Source organism: Pantherophis guttatus, chromosome 8 (genome assembly GCF_059756535.1).
Source record: "Pantherophis guttatus breed Tessera chromosome 8, ASM5975653v1, whole genome shotgun sequence".
In the NCBI taxonomy this organism is placed as follows: Eukaryota; Metazoa; Chordata; class Lepidosauria; order Squamata; family Colubridae; genus Pantherophis; species Pantherophis guttatus.
In genome coordinates, this window is record NC_142070.1 from 54124659 (window position 1) to 54146210 (window position 21552).

A 21552-nucleotide genomic window follows, 5' to 3' on the forward strand; every position below is an offset into this window, starting at 1 on the left:
ACATGCTTTCTTGTCTGCCTTCCATGCAGCCTTCCCAGTGGTCCCCATGGCCAGCTTGTAAAGGCAGGCAAGTGCCCAGGTGAGCGGGCGGGGGCAAGGCCAACCAGGGGTGGTTTTTACTGGTTCAGCAAACCATTTAAAATCACTGCTACCGATACGCGCAATCCAGTCTGATCTGGTCGAATTCCACCCCTGAAGCGTATGCTGTTAGATAGGAACTCCTCTCCTGCAGGCATTTCTTAGAAGGGAGCAAAATCCCATTCCAGGTATGGACTGATCACAAAAACTTGGAAGCTTTAAAAACTCCTTGAAAGCTATCCCATAAGCAAGTGCGATGTGCCCAGTTTTACTCTACACTACTTACCAGGAGAAACAAACTTCCTGGCTGACATTTTGCCAAGGAGTAAGTGTAGCCCCCGGACTATTCCAGAGCTTAATGGAGCGGCTACAACAAGGGATAAAAGGAGTCGTCCCGTACTTTGACGATGTCCTAATCACTGCGAAAGACCTTACACAATTAAAAGAGCGAGTGAGAGCAGTGCTAACCTGTTTCGAAGAGGTGGGACTTAAAGTAAAAAAGGATAAGTGCTAATTAGCAGAAACGCAGATAGAATTCCTAGGCTACCTGATAGATGGCAACGGAATACGTCCCACCCCGGGCAAACTGAAGGCGATTAGGGAAGCACCCATCCCCACTAACAAGACGGAACTGCAAGCCTTTTTGGGACTCTTGAACATTTATAACATCTTCCTACCACAGAAGGCTTCAATTGCTGAACCGCTGCACCGGCTCCTGGACAGAGCGACGGAGTGGAAATGGGGACGACCGGAAGAAACCGCATTCAACAAAGTAAAGGACACGCTGACATCCGACAGAGTCTTAGTCCAATACAATGGGACTCTACCAGTCAGATTAACCTGCGATGCATCCCTGTTTGGAGTTGGGGCGGTTCTGAGCCATTGCATGCCGGACGGAAGGGAAGCCCCCATCGCCTTTTACTCACGAACTTTGTCCAAACTGGAAAGAAACTACAGCTAGTTAGACAAGGAAGCGCTGGCTGCAGTTGCGGGAATAAAACGCTTCCATGAATATCTGTACGGTCGCCGATTTCAGCTCATCACCGACCACAAACCACTATTAGGACTGATCGCGGGGGACAAATCCACACCCCCATCCTATCACCACGCATGCTCCAGGGGTTAAAATTTCTAGCTGCATACGATTACCAGTTAGTCTACAGTCCCGGGAAAACCATCTCCCACGCCGACGCCCTCAGCCGGTGCCCGTTGCCGGATGGCGTAGAAGACCCAGCACCCGCTACCTATACACTGCTAATCGAGACCATGGAAAATGCGCAGATATTGGCAAGAGACATCGCAAGGGCTACCGCGAAAGATGGAACACTGGCACGCGTTTTGAACTGGATTTGGAGGAGATGGCCGGATGGAAGTCCCAGCAAAGAATTTCAGCCATTTAAGATGAGGCAAACAGAACTTTCGGGGTTACGGGGATGCGTGCTGTGGGGAGACAGGGTAGTTATTCCCGAATCTCTAAGACGAGGCATTTTACACACATTACACGAGGGCCACCCAGGGATAGTAAGAATGAAAGCACTGGCCAGGAGCTACGTGTGGTGGCCAGGAATGGACAAAGAGATAGAGAACTGGGTGGGGACATGCGAACCATGCCAAGAAACCCGACCAGCACCACACTCCGCCCCCACATACGATTGGGAAAATCCGGGGATGCCGTGGTCCCGCATACACATAGATTTCGCGGGCCCGTGCCAAGGGAACATGTTCCTCATCATTGTAGATGCCTACTCGAAGTGGCTGGAGGTCAGCCTGATGCCATCAACCACGGCAGAGGCAGTCATCAGAGTCCTCAGGAGACTATTTGCAACCCATGGACTGCCCGACCTACTAGTCTCGGATAACGGACCCCAGTTCACGGTTAACGTCTTCGAGATGTTCCTCGCCAACCAGGGCATACAACATGCGCTGTCAGCACCGGGAAAACCATCGATCAACGGATTGGCTGAACGGATGGTGAGATCAACGAAGGAAGCGTTGACCAGACTGGGCCCAGGGGACGTACAAGCCAAAATCGATAAAATCCTGAGCATCCAGCACATTACACCCAGCGCGACCATGCACCGGAGCCCAGCCGAATTATTGATGGGGAGGAAACTGAGATCCACACTAGACAGGCTACACTCACAGTTTAGCACAGAAAAGCCCGTCGACTCTACAAGTAAAATTAGGCAATTCCAGGTGGGGGATAAGGTCTACACAAAAAACTTCAGCGGAAACCCCCTCTGGATTCCGGCAGAGATCACACAGATCACCGGGCCTCTATCATACAGGCTATCCACGACAGACGGCAGACAGTGGAAAAGGCATATAGACCAACTGAGGGGGTGGATCACAAGAACAGATGCCGAACCAACAGAAAGAACCATCGAACACAAGGAGAATCGACCCCCAGACGAACACAACCCCACACCAGAGCCAAGCATACGAGACCAGACAAACGGCCATAGACGCTTACCTGAGAATCGGAGAGAAGAACCGAGGGTCCAGGACAGCGGTCCAGCACAGGCCAACAGCCCAGTCCAGGCCGGGGAGGAAGGAGTCAACATCCAGGAAAAAGAAACTGTGGAAACGTCACCAGCGACTTCCGAGATCGAGGGAGTTCCAGAGGCAGGACCGGAGCAGCAACAGAACTCGACCTGACACTCGGAGAACCCTGGACAGATTGATCTGCGCAGGTCCAGCCGCGCCCAAAGACGACCCGTCTACTTGCGGGACTACGTACTTTAACAGCCGAGGATTGGTCACACCAACTAAAGGGGAAGGGTGTTGTATATTGAGTGACCAATTCAAATGGACCAATCAGGAGACGAGACTCAGGAGCGGGAAAGTTTAAGCAAGCGTCAGTGGCTGAAGCCGCGAACAATTCCGGGCTATAAAAGGGGCTGCCGCGGCTGAGATTGTATTGCAGTTACGGAGCTTGAATAGTTTATTCACACGTTGTGTCCAGTCCTTCTATTGCACCCATACTTAACAGATAATAAACTTGAAAAAAGGTGAACAACATTTTTACAGAACTATAGATACGTTGAGGCTGGGTGTGACAAGGAATGGCTGGGAGGGGAGGGGCCAGGCAAGGCAGCCCTTGATGTGAGTGACATTGAGTTGGCCATGCCCACCCAGTCATATGACCACCAAGCCATGCCCACAAAGCCACACCCACAGAACCGGTAGGGAAAATTTTTAGATTTCACCACTGCTCAGAATATATAAAATCCTACAATAGAAGAAATGAGTTCAGTGTCTGGAATTACAGTAGTTGTCACTTTAACTACTGCAAAGAACTAGTAAACCCTTTTTTGGCCATGCCCCACCTAAGCATCTCTAAAATCCTGATCTCCCCCCACATATAATTCTTGCTATTCAAAAAGTGAACTTCTACTCACATGGAGGAAGCCTAAAAGGCCATTAACTTGGTTAATGAAAGAGAAAAATAAAAGAATGAAAGACAGCAGAAGTATTGAGGAACTTAAAAAAGAATAGTATGAAGGGATATGAAAAAACAGTAAATAAAGTTTCAAATCATATAATAGAGAACTGAAATGCATAAATATAAAATAATTTTAATGAAAGATAAGAGCCCTGGTAGTGCAGCAGACTAAAGCACTGTTATTAACATCAGCTGCCTGCAATTACTGCAAGTTCAAATCTCACCAGGCTCAAGGTTGACTCAGCCTTCCATCCTTTCTAAGGTAGGTAAAATGAGGACCCAGATTGTGGGGGCAATAAGCTGACTTTGTATAAAATATACAAAAGTATGAAGGCTTAACGCATTGTAGGCCGCCCTGAGTCTCCGGAGAAGGGCAGCATATAAATCAAATTTTAAAAAAAAGCTTTTTATGTAATACTTTGATCATATTAATTACTATACATATTAAAATAAAGGTACCTAACAAATTCAAAATTTGAGCTCACCTCAAGATCATATTTACAATGCAATCCTATGAATGTCTACTCAGAAATAACTACCATTGTCTTCAATGGGGCTTACTCCCAGGAAAATGTTCTAGGATTGCAGCTTTAGTCTACTTAAATTAGAGATCCTTGTGCTTGATGCCTGTTGCAGAGAGATTTTATATTAGGCTCCAATTTAGTCAGCTTCATTCTCAAGTCTCCTCGTTCAGTGATATCCACTCAATTTTTTTTCTTCGGTAGCACATCATTTACAGCACTAAAGCCACATTCAGCTAAATATAAAGATGGGAACGGTAACAGCAGTTTTCTTGCAAAGTAGGTTGAATTTGGATATTTAGTTTCTGTCTCATCACAAAGCCATGCCATCACTCCTTTTATATTGAATAAAATTTTAAATGACTCATTATTTTGCATTTCTGAGAGTTCTTCTTGGTACTGCATTGAAACATCAGATAGATCCACCAGCACTGGCTGCACTACTCATGTTGGAAAATCAATTTGTTTTAATTCAGAAAACCTTTCTTTCAAATCAGAGGCCAATATTTTCAAATGATCCACAATGTCAAGTACAGCAGCATCAGCACCTCACATTTTTTTAGCCAATGAAACATGTCAAAATTTTTGTCAGAAATATATTATTGACATCTAAGTAATTTTTTATCTTATTATATATATCAGTAGCGGTTGTGGTGGTCTCTAATGATTTGCAGAATAAAATTTCTTCAGCAAATCCACCTTTATCAATATATCTTGCATAGGTTAGCAATACGGCCTCATTGACTCTCAGAGTTGATTCTTAGTGGGGAAATTCTTTGGTAGTTCAGTAAGTGGAGATGAATCACACAGCCCTGGCAAGGCCTATACATGCGTGGCCCAGCCCCAGATTGCTCTGAGAGGAAAACTCTTGTAAAACATAGCATGGGAAAACACAAACTAAAAACAACTGTAAATCTAACAATTTCTTACTTAAACTTGGGTCCTGGTTCTGTATCCTCATTGCTGGGCTTCCCCCAGCAGCCATCCACTCTGTCTCCCCACAGAGCCGGTCTTCCTGCAAACCACCTAGCAGCAAAGCACACAGGAGACTCTGCTGTCCCATGATCCTTAGTGGGAACACATCTGATTGGCTGACAGTTGCTCCCCCCCCCCCAGGTTGGGATATCCTTTTCAGGCCTTAGGAAATAGGTAACAATAGGTAAATGAAACACAGTTGTTTCATCACAAATATATAAAAACAATTAGCGGGCTTTCAAAAATTCAGTTAATAGCTCATTTTCTAATTGCCCCCATTAAAAATCAAATTGCCCCCCTATGGGGCATGGGCATTGGGAACCACTGGTCTAAACAAATGTCATTTGGGTTAGGAATACTGGATGTGAATATTTAATATTTGTATCTTTCTTTACCTATTCCCAAATGATTTCCCCCCTTTTGGTTTTTGTGTAGTATCTGATTACTGGGTTTATTTGTTATTAGTATTTGTTTTAAAAAAATCTCTGTTTTTTTTTATAATATACTTTATTGATTTTAAAATTATAAAAAACATCAAATCTCTGTTAATATCTGAGGTGTCGTGTATTTACATATTTACATTATATACATATCAAGTACATTCGAATCTACCATTATTGAAGATAAACATAACCTTACAATCTCATTCTATTATTCCACCATTTGTACCACCTTTCCCATACTGCATTGAATTTTGAATTCACATCATTATTAAGATCACTTGTTAATTTTGCCATTTCTGCACATTCTAAAATTTTGTTTATTAGTATTACCTCTGGGGGAGTTGATTTGTCCTTCCAATACTTTGCAAAAATTAACCTGGCCGCTGTTGTAACATGTATTATAAGATGTATCTTATCTTTAGAAAATCCATCTCCGATCATTCCTAATAAAAAGATTTCAGGGGATAATTCTATTTCTTCTTCCACTATTTCTCGTAACCAGTTTCGTATTTTTGTCCAAAACTTTTTTGTCTCGGGGCAGGACCACCACATATGATAGAAAGTGCCAACCTCCTTTCCACACTTCCAACATGTTGCTGAAGCACTGGGAAATATTTTTGCTAATCTAGCTGGCGCTAGATACCATCTATGGAAAATTTTGTAATGGTTCTCCCTATAGGTTACTGATTTAGTCAGATTGTAATTTCTGTTCCAGGCCTCCTCCCAGTCATTGAAATTTAACCTATAACCAATGTTTTTTTCCCCAAATATTTAATTGATTTCTGGCTATTCCTTCTGCCCTGTCCTCGCCTAGTAGAAAGTTGTAGAATTTCGCTAACATTTTCTTTTCAATCCCCAACATAATTTTATCCAAATTGTTGTGCTTCGCCTCTATACCAAATTGTTCCCTATCTTTTTGATATCTTGAGCTTATCTGTAAGTAGCTCCACCAGTCTAAATTAAAGCCTTAATGTTTCCCGAGATTTAAGGATTCCGTTATCATCTAATATGTCTTTATACGTGCCGAATTTTAGAATATCTCTTTTATTTGAGGCAGTCAGGGCCTCCATAATTGAAAGGCAATTTGGTACTTTCACATAAAATCGTTGCCTAATTTCTTCCCATGTTTGAATAAGGGTCTTAATTTGTGTTTATGAAAATATGATTTTTTTTTGTTCTTTAAATCCCATAGATAGGCGTGCCAGCCTTCCTGTAGATCATGGCCTTCTAACGTCAAGTCTTGTTTTGTAATGTGACCCATTCTTTAATCCATACTAGTTTAGCCGCCTTCTGATATACTTCCCAATCAGGTAATCCAAAGCCACCCATGTTTCTTTTCCCTTGCAGTGTCTTATATGCAATCCTCGCCTTCTTCCCTTCCCATAATTTTTTGTCGAGATTCACGGGTATAGTTTGGAATAAAAAAATAATTTTGGGGAGAATGTTCATCTTAATTGCTGCAATCTTACCTGTGAAGGATAATTTTAACTTCTTCCATCCATCTATAGGAGGATAACTAGATCCCATTACTACAAAAAATAAAACAGATTTTTTGTAGTAATGGGATCTAGTTATCCTCCTTTAAAGAGGAATATCTTGAGGTAATCCATGTTCCCAAATACTTTATTTTCTTCACTATCTGAAGATCTAAGGACTTTTCTAGCTCTTTCTTATTTGCCTCTGTCACATTTCTTACTAATATTTTAGTTTTTGTTTTATTAAGTTTAAAGCCAGCAACTTCTCCATACTGTTGTACTTCCTGAAGTAATTTAGGGCCAGATTGCAAGGGATCTTCTGTTATTAAGGCCACGTCATCTGCAAAGGCTTGTGTTTTAAATGTTTCTTTCTTGATTTGAAGTCCTTTAATTTCTTTATTGTCTCTGATCTTTCTAAGTAAAATTTCCATCGCCATTATAAAAAGTAGAGCGGACAAGGGGCATCCCTGTCTAACTCCCTTTTGTATCCAAAATGTCCGCATCTTGTCCCCATTTATTAGAATGCTCGCCCTCTGTTTATGATAGATATTTTCGATCATCTTTCTAAAATTTGTTCCAAATCCCATTAAGTTAATTTGATTGACCATAAAATTCCAGTTCAGGTTATCGAACGCCTTTTGGGCATCCAAAAACACTAACGCCAGCTGTTTTTCCGGGTGCTGCTCATAGTATTCTATGACATTTATTACGGTCCTCAGATTATCTCTCATTTGTCTCCCTGGGAGGAATCCCTTCTGATCATTATGAATCCAGCCATTTAGAATTTTTTTTAGTCTTTCGGCTATTATACTTGTAAATAATTTGTAATCTGAGTTTAGTAAAGAAATGGGCCTATAATTTGCTATTTGTTTCGGGTCAGCACCTTCTTTCAATATGAGTGTAATGTATGTTTCCTTCCAAGAGTCTGGGATTCTTGTGCCAACTAAAACCTCATTAAATATTTCTAACAATTCTAATTGTAATTCTTCATCAAATTTTGTATATATTTCCCCCGGAAGACCATCTGGGCCTGGTGTTGTTTTTTTTTAATTTTGGTAAGGGCCGATTTGAGTTCTTCTATTGTAATTTTATTGTTCAGCATTTCCTTCTCTTCTCCGGTTATATGTGGCAGGTTAGCTTCCATCAAGTATTGTTCAGTTTTGTCTGGGTTGATCCCTTCATCTTTGTATAGGGCTTCATAGAATTCTCTCGCTCTTTCTAATTTATCCTCTTCTTTTGTCAAAATATCACCTCTGAAATCTTCTAATGTAAGAATTTGGTTTTTTTAATCTATAAACCAGCCACCTTCCAGACTTATTAGCGTTCTCAAAATGATAGTGTTTTATTCTCTTAATTTTTTGCGCTAACTCCTCCTGATCCAGGATATTAAGATTATGCTTTGCCATCATCCATTTTTGTTTAGCCACCTCGTCTCCCGGGTTTTGTTGTAATTTACTATCCGCTTCTTCTAGCTTCCTATTATAAGCCTCCCTAGCTTTCCTTTTTTTCCTTATTTTTGAACGCCATATGCGATATCGCTACTCCTCTCAATACGCTTTCATGGTATCCCATACAATTTCCTTCGCCGTGCCTTGCTTGCCATTTTCAATAAAGAAACGCTTGACTTCTTCATTCAATTTTATTATAAATTCTTTTTCATTCAAAAGGTTAGTCCTTAGACTCCATCTCTGTTGCTTTCTCTTATTTGTATAATGCCAATTTATTTCAAGAAGTTTATGATCTGCCCAGGTATTTGTACATATATCCGCTTTCTTAATTTCTAAACCTAATTTTCTAGTGGTCCATACCATGTCAATTCTAGACCAAGAGTTCTGTGAAGTTGAATAAAAAGTATATTGGGAATCATACGGGTGTAGAGTACACCACATATCAATTAAATTTATTTCATCCACCAGATCGAAAAAACTTTTTGGCAGAGGTAACCTTTTATTTTTTTTCCTTTCCCCACTTTTATAATCTTTATCTGGATTGACAATACCATTAAAGTCACCTAACATACATATTTCAACGTGGGCCCAATTTCCTAATTGTTCATGTAATTTTTTGTAAAATTGTCCTTGTTTTTTATTCGGGGCATATACCCCCACCAACATCATTTTTGAGTTACCTCTCTTAATTTCTACCATTAGAATTCTCCCTTTGGTGTCTTTATATTTTAATTCTGCCTCAGTTCCTTTTTTCACATACATAGCCACTCCCCTTTTCTTTTTCTCTGCTAATGACATAAATACTTTGTCAAATTTAGTAAATTCTAGACAATTTGCCTCATCTTTTTTTATATGAACCTCCTGTATACAAATTATATCTGGGTTCTGTTTTACCAGTTTTGATAGAATTATCTTCCTTTTTTTGTGGTCATTTAGACCATTAACATTTAAGGATAAGATTTTTAAGCCATCCATTCCTACTGTTATGTCCGGTTTCTAGTTCTTGTTTGTCTTTAACGTTACTGCTCTTACTGGTCTAGTCTTCTTTCCTTTTTCTTCTGCTTCTTCTTTTTTCTTCTCCTCCTCTATTTCTTCCTTTGTACTTTGCTCTTGTGAGGTTTCTTCTTCTGTATTTACCATATCAATCTCTTCCTTGCTAATTTGCTCTTCTTCCCCTCCTCTTAGTTGGTCTAAAAAATCTTGTGCTACACTTAAGCTATCAATTTTGATTTTTCTTCCCTGCCATGAGACTAGCATCCCCTCCGGCAGGATCCATCTAAATATGATATTTCTTCTGTTCAGTTGGCTCGCCAGAAACCTGTAATTTTTCCTCACTTCCCTCACTCTTCTTGGTATTTGTTTCAGAATATTCACCTCCTTTCCTTTGAATACAATCTGATCTTCTCTCGCTATGTTATATAGGATATCCCTCACTTTCTTTCTGGCAAACCTCACGTGGACCTCCCTAGGGAGCCTGTTTCTTCTCACGTAATTTGTTTGAACCCTATAAACCTCATCAAGTTCTTTAATAATGTCTTGTTTATCTTGCTGAAGGACGTCCACTATCAGCTCAGCTATTTTGTCGCCTAAATCCTCTTCCTTTTCTTCGCAGATATTTTGGAAGCGAAGGTAGTATGAAGCCTTGTCCATTTCCAATTGTATCAGAGACTCTTCGATTCCTTTATTCTGTATCGCGAAGGTCTGGTCCACCATATCTAATTTTTTCTCGCTTTGTTCCATCCTTTGTTCTACATTTTGAATTCTTCTCTCATTGTTCGCAATAGAGGCTTGAATCTCAGTCATCTTTGAATCCAAAACATGAATGTCCATTTTTAATTTGGAATGACTGTTTAGCAATTTCTCCTGCATTGCTAGCATGGTCTCTTGGATTAACGACAAAGAAGATTGTACTGTTTGGAGAGTTGGGGTGTTGGTGGCTTGTCTAATTTCTGTATGCCTTCTAAGGACTTCTGAATCACAGGGGACATCGTTGTTAAAGTAGGGTTAGATGGAGCCTTTTTGCCAGATTTCAAGATTGTTGAAGTTATTGTTGCCATTTCTTTCAGAGTTAGCTTTTGTTCTCTTATAATATTCTCAATATTTTTCCAAATGATCATTCAATGGCTTTGCCCCTATTTCCTGTTAGTTCCACTTCTTAAGTTCCTATTTAAAAAATTTGCTATCTTAACTAGAAGGGATCAATTCATCAAAGTTTCTTTCTTAAATCAAATCCTTATAACACACCAAGATTCTCAAACTTCCTTAATACTTTAAAGCTTATAGGTTAAATCACGTTACCAGATTCCAAATTAATTCTCACATATAATTACAGAACCAGGATTTTTATACCTATATATTCCAATAAATATTATGATTCTTATATAGCTAAGTTCGAACCTTAATATGAAAAGTTGATATAAATAAGTTAATAAATACTACCTGTGATTCTTATATAGCTAAATTCAAACCTTAATATGAAAAGTTGATATAAATAAATAAGTTAATAAATACTACCCGTGAGAATAAATATTCTGAAATAAATAAATGTGACTAAATAAATATGACTAAATATGATAAAATAATTAATTGGTTAATTATAAATCTAAATCCTTATATGTAAATATGCCTGATGACAACAAGGTAGAATCAGCACTTAATTTATATATTTCTATATTCTATATTCCTTAACAATTAGCAGTTCTTATTAATAATAGTATTTAAGAAACCAAAATTCAAGTGTTAGAAACACAATTACTCAAAGGAAGGGGAGGAGGAATGAGTATCAGAGTATCAGAATTATATATACAGTAAGGGTATAGAGATCCTCTTCTTCTTCTCTTTTTTTTTCTTTTTTCCTTTGGTTATGAGTATATAAACGTAAAAGATAGTGTTCACGAAGTCGTGAGTCTTCTCCTCTCCGCTCCTAATGAGTTCCGACACTACTCTATGGTGGATCTCGCTGCTAGATCGTCTCCTTGTCAGTCCTCTGCTGTCTCACTTCTTCGATTCAATGATGGCCACACTTCCTGTTTCGCTGAAGCACTCAAAGATAGTTCAATAGTTCAATCTCCTGCTTGCTTTCCCCCTCGCTTATCAATCACAGCGCCAGCCACACCAATATTCGTTTTCTTTTCCCTCTCACCGCACCCTCCAGAGCTCTTTATGCAAACGATCTGCTCCCTCCGTATCTCACGTTGGCTTGTCGGGTCTTCGCCTTTACGATCTGCTCTACACTCTCCGTTGCCACCTCTCACCGCACCGAGCACTCCTCTCCCGACTCCACCGACCTCCTCTCTCGATGTTAAATCGCTCCAAGGTATGGGAAATGTGATTTCAGATCTGACACGGCACCTCCAATCTTCTTCTTAGCTCCCGTCCCGACTTCCAGTTGGTGACTTGCGGCGATATGGTGTCGAGTGAGTGATCGCTATTCCTCAACACCTTTTGTCACCGCGTTTTGGGGATCCCTTTGGGGGCGCGGGACCTGGAGAGCCCTGCGAACAAAAGAGAGAGCCAGGCGAGCGAGAAAGTGGGGCGCAACCAATTCTTGCAAGACCGGGTGGCTCTGTCGATCCAACGTGGTGAGCCGGTCATTTGATGGCGGGCCTGAAGCTGCAATAGCCAGCAAAAAGACGGGAATCTGTGTGTTTTTTATGCCTCTACTGGTTGGGATTAGTTCCCCTTCAAATTATGTAGGAATAGTTTTGAGAATATGATAGAAGTGGTCTGAACAGATACTATAGTTACTGTAATCCATGGACAAAAAATAAAATATAGGTCAAGAGATGATCTGGAATTCAAGGTAAGAGTTGTGCCTGATCTGGTTCTTTGTCACCTAAGGGAGCCTAACCAGACTCAGACATCTAGCTACGTGAGTGACTGAATGTGCACATGACTGATAGAGAGGGAACTTTTGTTATATCCATCTGTTGCAGGTATATATAGTTATTATTCAAAAAATGTCAAAATTGTTGAGCAGCTATTATGCATTGCCTATATACAATAAAGTCTTAGTAAACAGTAAAGGAGCAAGCAGGTTTCTGGTTTTCTTCTCTCAACAGAGTTACTCAGATATTCTTCTACACTGTAGAGGAATCCTCTTTGGTCTGATTAAACATTTGTATGTATTGGGGCCATGTAAAAGCCTATCTTGCCAATAGATATCATGCCAGTTGCATCCCTTTCTAGATCGGGACTCTCTACGCACAGTCACTCAGGCACTAGTCACTTCCCGCCTGGACTACTGCAACGCTCTCTACATGGGGCTCCCCCTGGGGTGCACCCAGAGGCTCCAGCTGGTCCAGAACGTGGCCGCGTGGGAGATTATGGGGGCGACGAGGCGCTCCCATGTGACACCTCTCCTGCGCGAGATGCACTGGCTTCCGGTGGTCTTCCGGGTGCGCTTCAAGGTGTTGGTGACCACCTTTAAAGCGCTCCATGGCTTAGGGCCGGGGTACTTACGAGACCGCCTTCTGCCACCAATAGCCTCCCACCGGCCAGTACGCTCGCACAGAGTGGGCCTCCTCAGGGTGCCGTCCGCCAGACAATGTCGGCTGGCGACCCCCAGGAGGAGAGCCTTCTTTGTGGCGGTGCCCACCCTCTGGAACAACCTCCCCCCAGACTTACGTACAATAACAGACCTCCGGATTTTTCGTCGGGCCCTGAAAACCTATTTATTTCAACTAGCTGGGCTGGCTTGAGTTAAATTTTAAATTGATTTTAAATTGGGTTGTTTTAATTTACGGCCAAAATATTTAATTATTTTAATACTGTTTTTAAATTTTGTATGCTCTATTTTTACCTTGGCTGTGCACCGCCCTGAGTCCTATTTGGAGAAGGGCGGTATAGAAATTTAATTAATTAATTAATTAATTAATTAATAATAATAACAATAATAATAATGTTACATTAAGAACACGTTCTATTTTAAAATGTATTAAGAGAGATCCAACCTAGAATTAAGGAGAAATTTCCTGACAGTGAGGACAATTAATCAGTGGAATGGCTTACCTCCAGAAGTTGTGGATGCTCCAATACCGGAGGTTTTCAAGAAGAGATTGGATAGCCATTTGTCTGGAATTGTATAGGGTCTTCTGCTTGAGTAGGAAGTTGGACTGGAAGACCTCACAAGTCCCTTCCAACTCTATTATTCTGTATTTAGCAAAGTCCCAGTGCACCAAGAAGCCACAATAAAGAGTTAACACAATCCACCTTGGACCTCCTTTTAGATCCTGTCAAGGTAAGGTTAATAATCCACCAGATACCTCACTTTGTGAAAAAGTAGCCTTTTCTCATAGGCAGGAGTCAGTTTTCAGGGATGCAACAGAGAGCTGCATCAGCACCATTCCATTTGACAGAACAGCACTGAAGCCACAAGCCAAGCTTAAACCAAAATAAAAGACCCTTCAAGACCCTTTACACCATGCAATAAACAGCATTCTCCGATAGTTTTAAAGTCAGAACGTTGGTTGTATGTGCCATTAACTTCCTTTTTCACTGGAGATCTGTTACTATTAGAGTGCCTTAACAGAGGCCCTAATGAAGCTCATTGTTTACAAAAAAGAAGAGGACAATTGGATTTCCCTGCTCCCAAACAGCATTTTCTAATTAATAAGCATTGTCTTCAAATCAACTCAATTTTATTTATAGCTCAAAGCCCCCAAAGTAATTATTGCCTTGATTTAAAGAGTTCCATACAGTATATGAAGAGGATACATATCAGTGGTTCCCAATGTGGGGTAAATATGATCTTGAGGTGAGCTCAAATCAGAGGTAGTATTCAGCAGATTCTGATCAGTTCTGGAGAACCAGTAGCGGAAATTTTGAGTAGTTCGGAGAACCAGTAAATACCACCTCTGACTGGCCCTGCCCCTATCTATTCTCTGCCTCCCGAGTCCCAGCTGATTGGAAGGAAATGGAGATTTTACAATATCCTTCCCCTGGAGTGGGGTGGGAATGGAGATTTTACAGTATCCTTCCCCTGCCATGCCCACCAAGCCATGCCAACCAAGCCATGCCCACATAACTGGTAGTAAAAAAATTTGAATCCCATCACTGGCTCAAATTGTATTTTGCATTTGTTAGGTACCTTTACTTTAATATGTATAGTAATTAATATGATCAAAGTATTACAGAAAAAGCTTTCATTAAAATTATTTTATATTTATGCATTTCAGTTCTCTATTATATGTTTTGAAACTTTATTTGCTGTTTTTTCATATCCCTTCATACTATTATTTTTTAAGTTCCTCAGTACTTCTACTGTCTTTTGTTCTTTTATTTTTCTCTTTCATGGATGCCATGTTCTTTTGAACTTTGTTTAAACCAAGTTAATGGCCTTTTAGGCTTCCTCCACATGAGTAGGAATTCACTTTTTGAATAGTAAGAATTATATGTGACAGAGGGGGCATCAGGGTTTTAGAGATGCTTAGGTGGGCATGGCCAAAAAAAGGTTGGGAACCAGTGATACATATACATACACTTATTTAAAGAGTTCCATAAATGAAGAGGACACACACACACATACTGTATATCAGTATATACTGGAATGTGTGGGAGTAGGAACACAGATGAGAAGCCAAACTTCCAGTAGCAATGTTTATTGCAGATAATGATTCAGTAAAACCAACATGCAATTTCCGGCTGATAGCCCCTTTTAAAGGAAAACTATCAGCCTTTAACCAATAACATTAAAATATGTCCTGCACCTGCGTGGCAGAAGAAAAGTCTCTGCTCATGCCTGCACGGACATAATACCCCTTTCCCCTTCCTCGGGGAAACTTCATATACCACAAACATAATAATCCAGATACATTGGTCTACAGCGGCTTCGCGTCGACTGGCGGCTCTCCTGTATTTCTGTCAGGCCGTCACACGTCGACTGCACTCTCGACGATTCTTTTTTTTTTTCCAAATCACTTTTTTTTTATTTTAAAACAAAAATAAAACATAAAAACTTCATCATTCCAAATAATTACAGTGTATCGATCGGTTAATATCCTATTGTGCTCCCTCTTCTCTTCAAAATATCACTATACATCCAAAGCTTATTTTCATAAAAAATATTCCACTTAATTTATCTCAATATCTACTTCCTATATATTTATCTCCATGTTTTATTGTCCATCCATTGATAAAATAAGTCCCAAATCAAGTAATATTGTTTATCTTCCTGTTCTCTTATTTCAAATGTCAGTTTACTCATTTCAGCACAATCCATCATTTTCTTAATGATTTCTTCATCAGTAAGTGTCTTTTCTCCTTTCCAATTTTTAGCAAATACAATTCTAGCTGCTAGAATTACTAACTAGCCGTTAGAAGGTTTACAATTAAACATTGCAATTCTTTATTATATGTCTCTGGTAAGATCCCTAAGAAAAATATCTCTGGTTTAAAGTCAGTATGTCTCTTTGTCATTTTTTCCAACCACATGTGTATCTTAGTCCAATATCTCTTTGCTTCTCCGCATGTCCACCACATATGGTAATAAGATCCTGGAGTCTGATGGCACTTCCAACATTTCTCCGATTTATTCTGGAACATCCTGGCTATCCTTGTTGGGGGTAGATGCCATCTGTAAAACATCTTATACATATTCTACTTATATGCTGTTGACATTGTCATTTTATAATTATGTGACCACAATTTTTGCCATTTCTCTAAATCAATACCATAGCCAAAATTTTCCCCCCATGCTATCAGTGCTTTTTTAACTTGTTCTTCTTCCAGTTTTACTTCTAACAAATCTTATCCAAATTAGTCAAAATATTATAAATACCTTCTTGTTTGAGATCCTCTCGATATCTAGAAAATATTTGCATGTATGAAAACCAGTCCATATTACATCTCTGATCTTCTAGATCCTGCTTTAATTTAAGTTCACCCTTTTCATCCAATAGTTCACTATTCCTAATAATTTGTTCCCTTTTAAATATTACTGGATATGAAAAAGCTTCAATTGTAGATACCCAGACTGGAATCTTCAAATAATGCTATTTTTTGACCTTCTCCCAGTTCAACCATAAAGCTTCCTGTATCTGATGTCTTCTAAAATACCCTTGTATTTTTGTTCCTTTGTACCATAAAAAGGCATGCCACCCCATCAAAAAATCATGTCCCTCCAAATTCAATAATTTGGTATTTCTCAAAGTTATCCATTCTTTAATCCACATTAAACTTGCAGTTTGGTAATTCAATTCAAAATTAAGCAAAGCAAAACCACCCCTAACTTTAGCATCTTGTAACAGCTTTAATTTTATTCTCGCTTTTTTCCCTTGCCAAATATATTTCAATATCATTTTATTTAAATCTACAAAAAATTCCTTACCCAACTTGATTGGAATTGTCTGAAATAAGTACAAAATTCTGGGCAAAATATTCATCTTAATAGTTTATTTATTTATTTAATTTATTTAATTTTTATACCACCCTTCTCCCAAAGGACTCAGGGTGGTGAACAGTCAGAATAACATACATCTAATGTGAAATAAAAATAATTTAATTTAAAATAATTAAACCAATTTGGCTCATCAATTAAGATCCTCAGCGTAGAATTTAGATAAACTGAAAATTTATGCCAGTCCGGCTTGGTGAAATAGAAAGGTCTTCAAGGCACGACTGAAAGTACGGAGATCTCGGATCATTCGTATCCCTGGGGGTATCCTGTTCCATAGGGCAGGTGCCCCCAGAGAAGGCTCTCCTCCTGGGAACCACCAGCCGACATTGCTTTACTGATGGCACCCTGAGGAGGCCCACTCTGTAGGAGCGTACTGGTTGGTGGGAGGTTATCGGTTGCAGAAGGTGGTCTCGTAGGTACCCAGGTCCTAAGCCATGGAGCACTTTAAAGGTAAGAACCAACACCTTGAAGCGCACTTGGAAGACCACCAGGAGCCAATGCAGCTCGCGTAGGAGAGGTGTTACATGTGAGCACCATGTGAGCGCCATGTCGCTCCCATAATCACCCGCACGGCTGCATTCTGGACCAGTTGGAGCCTCTGGGTGCACCTCAAGGGTAGTCCCATGTAGAGAGCATTACAGTAGTCCAGTCGGGAAGTGACGAGGGCATGAGTGACTGTGCGTAAGGAGTCCCGATCTAGAAAGGGGTGCAACTGGTGAATCAGGTGAACCTGATAGAAAGCTCCCCTGGCCACGGCCGTCATGTGCTCTTCTAAAGACAGCCGCGTATCCAAGTTGTGAGCCTTCTCTGTGGGGGCCAATGACTCGCCCTCAATAGTCAACGAGTATCAGCTGGCTATATTGAGACACCGGCAGCCACAGCCACTCGGTCTTGGAAGGATTGAGTCAGAGCCTATTTCTCCCCATCCAGATCTGCATGGCTTCGAGGCACCGGGACATCACTGCAAGGGCATCATTGAGGTGGTCTGGGGTGGAGATGTACAGCTGAGTATCATCAGCGTAAAGATGGCACTGTACCCCAAAACCACGGATGAGCTCACCCAGCGGCTTCACATAAATGTTGAACAGAAGAGGCGAAAGGACCGACCCTTGTGGCACCCCACAAATAAGGTGTCTTGAAGTCGACCTCACCCCTCCTGCCAACACAGACTGTGACCGGTCAGAGAGATAGGAGGAGAATCACCATAGATCAGTGCTCCCACTCCCAGCCCCTCCAGTCGGCGCAGCAAGTTATCATGGTCAATGGTGTCAAAAGCCGCTGAGAGATCTAATAGGACCAGGATAGAGGAGCAACCCCTATCCCGAGCTCTCCAGAGATCATCAACCAATGCGACCAATGCCGTTTCAGTGCTGTAACCAGGCCTGAAGCCGGACTGGAATGGATCTAGGTAGACAGTTTCATCCAGATACTGCGGGAGTTGCTGTGCTACCACACTCTCAACAACCTTTGCCAAAAAGCGAAAGTTGGAGACTGGACGGTAGTTTGCTAACACAGCCGGGTCCAGAGAGGGCTTCTTGAGGAGGGGCCTCACAACCGCCTCTTTCAGGGTGGAAGGCAAGAAACCCTCACTCAAAGAAGCATTTATAATTCTCTGGAGCCAGCCTCGTGTGACCTCTCAGGAAGCCAGTACTAACCAGGAAGGCCACGGGTCCAATAAACATGTGGTCGCATTCAACTTCCCCAGTAATCTGTCCATGTCTTCAGGGGTCACACGGTCAAACCCATCCCAAATAACATCTTCAAGACCTGCCTCCATCACCCTATCTGAACCCAGTTAGAGTCCAAACCTTCCCGAATTTGAGCTATTTTATTGTGCAGATATTGTGCAAAATCCTCAGCTCGACCTTGTAAGGGGTCTTCCCGAGCTCTCAGGTGGAGGAGGGAGCGGGTCACCCTAAACAAGGCGGCTGGGCAATTTTCTGCCGATGCAATAAGAGCAGAAAAATAATTATATTTTGCCGCTGCTATCACCACTAAGTAGGTCTTAATATGAGACCTCACCAGTGTTCGGTCAGATTCGGAACGACTGGCTCTCCAATTACCCTCCAGGCGTCTTTTCCGGCGCTTCATTTCCCTCAGCTCCTCGGAAAACCAAGGAGCCAGGCGATTTCGACACCGGGTCAGAGGCTGCAAAGGCACAACCCGATCCAAAGCACCAGTGGCCATCCTATCCCAGGCTGCCACCAGGTCTTCAGTCGAGTTGTGAGCTAGAGTCTCAGGAAATGGCCCAAGCTCCATCTGGAATCTGTCAGGCTCCATCAGGCACCTGGGGCGGAACCACTTAATCGATTCCACCTCAGTAGGTAGGTAGTTGAGTTTCTACCGATCAAAGATAACTGCAAGTTTCCCCATTTCATCAAATCTTGGCCTATCTGTTGTTTAAGCTTATTATAGTTATTTTCTTTAAGTGCGCTACATCTTGGTGTTAAATATATCCCCACATATTTTACTTTATTTGTAACCTGCATTTTTGAAGCCTCCATCAGTTCTTCTTTTTGCTTTTTCAACATATTTCTAGTCATTATCTTCGTTTTATCTTTATTAATTTTCAAGCCAGCTACTTTCCCAAATTCTCCAATAGTTTCTATCAATTTATTTATTGTTATTAATAGTTCTTCAATAATAAAAACCCAATGGTCTGCAAAGGCTTGTAGTTTATATTCTTCTTTTCGGATTTTCATGCCTTTTATCTCTTTTTCTTCTCTAATCTATTTAAGACTTCTAAAGTCAATATAAAGGGACTTCCGGTGGCACCATAGGCGTTGATGGTCGCTCCCTTCGGAGCGCTAGCCCCGCGATCGCGTTAAAGCTGCTAGAACAGTGAAAATCAGCTGTCTAGTGGCTTGGAAACTTTCCCCTCGGGAAAAGGGGGGAAAGAGAGCAGCTGGGCGTGGGTAGAACTCCCCCAGAGCCCCAGGAGTAATTCTGGGGCTTGAAGAGTGAGAGCTCCCTGGAAGCCCGACAGAGCTCCGGATCTGGGACGCTTCTGCTTTAAGCAGAACAAGATGCTGCGACCAGCCCTGCAACAATCTTTCAAAATACTGGATACAAAAGCAGGCAGAGCAAAGGCAGGAGTGATCATAATTGCAAGTACCAAACTTTAACTTTGAATGTGTATTATATACTTCCTTCTGGATTATTAAGGGAAGAAAGAGAAAGGAAATGGCGCCGGAGCCTTAATGGGGCGTGAAAGTTAAAAGCAAAGTATTGTCTAGCGCTGACAGCCCGTTTAAAATTATTGGATTTTACTTCAAAAGAATGAAGATTTAAAATTGACTTTAGACGAATCAAAAAATTACCGAGGACTGGAAATTAACTTGATTTAGTGGACTTATTGTTTTGGCTGTTGCAAAAGTTTAAAATTAAAATTGAAAATTAGAAAATGGCTTCAAGGCAAATAAAAACTGTTGCGGCTAAAAGTGCTGGGGGATCACCAGTCCAACTACCTAAATTGCAATCTTTGTCAGCTCCAACGGAACCATAAATATTAACACTGGAAGTTTTACAGGAAGCTTTAAAGACACAAGCCTCTGTTTTAGAGGAAAAAATTACTTCTGTCTTTGAAGAAAAAATGCAGGATTTGGCTGAAGAGATGGCAGAAATTAAAGAGGTGATTCAAATTTGAAATAAGGAAATCAGAGAAGATATTGTTTTGGCATTTCAGGGTCTGGCAAGCCATATTGAAGGGCTGGAGGAAAGAGTGGAAGAAATTAATCAATCCAATATGGATTTGGAAAATAAAATGGGCGAGGTCCAGACAAAGATGGAGAGGGCAGACTTAGAAGTGACAATGATACAATATAGGGTGATGGAGTTTGCCCTGAGAGTAAGAGGCCTGAGAGAAAATAATCAAGAGAATTTGTGAGAGATCTTTGCAGAAGCCCTTGCACAGATAATTGGAGAACAAAAGGCAGATCTTGAATGGCAAATTGACAAAATTTATCGTGTTAACTCATAGGTTGCCAGACAGAAACATTTACCAAGAGATATTGTAATCTACTTTACAACAAGAGGATACGAAATGAAATTTTACAAGCTTCCTACAAAAATAAACTTCAAGTGGCAGGGCAGGAGGTTTTAATATTGAAAGAAATTCCCCCCAAAATTCTGAGAACCAGAAAGGACTATGCTTTTTTGGTGGAAGAACTTAGAAATCGCCAGATACAGTACAGATGGGAGGTTCCAGTTGGATTAGTGGTGAATTACTTAGGAGAAAGATATCATCTCAATACAGTTTGGAAGGCAAGAGACTTTTACACAAATGTATTAAAGGTTGGATGCCCACCGCCCCCAGAAGTTAGAAGAAGAAAGGAAGCAGAGGAGGCAAGAAAGGGGGAGAAAGAAGAAATGCAGGCACAGGCCCAAGGAGGGGTTTTGATTACTCAAGAAGACTTAATACAACTCTCGGGCATTGTTCAAGCTCCGGTGTTATTGGAAAAAATAGAGGAACCAAAGGATCAGAGACAGACCTGAGCGGCAACTAAGCGTAGAGAAGAATTAAAGGTGTGGCAAATCCAGACGAAAACTCAAGAAATCACAAAAACAGAAGCAGTGGGAGGAGCAAGGCCGAAGAGGAAAATGCAGGAAGATTTTCAGCTGATGCTCCAAAAGCTTCAAGGAGCCAAGAATGGCAACTAGATTTTTAATTTGAAATGTCAATGGTTTAAATTCACCACAAAAGAGGAGGAAAATATTTCATTATCTGAAACAGTACAAAAATGAAGTAATTTGTTTGCAAGAGACACATATTA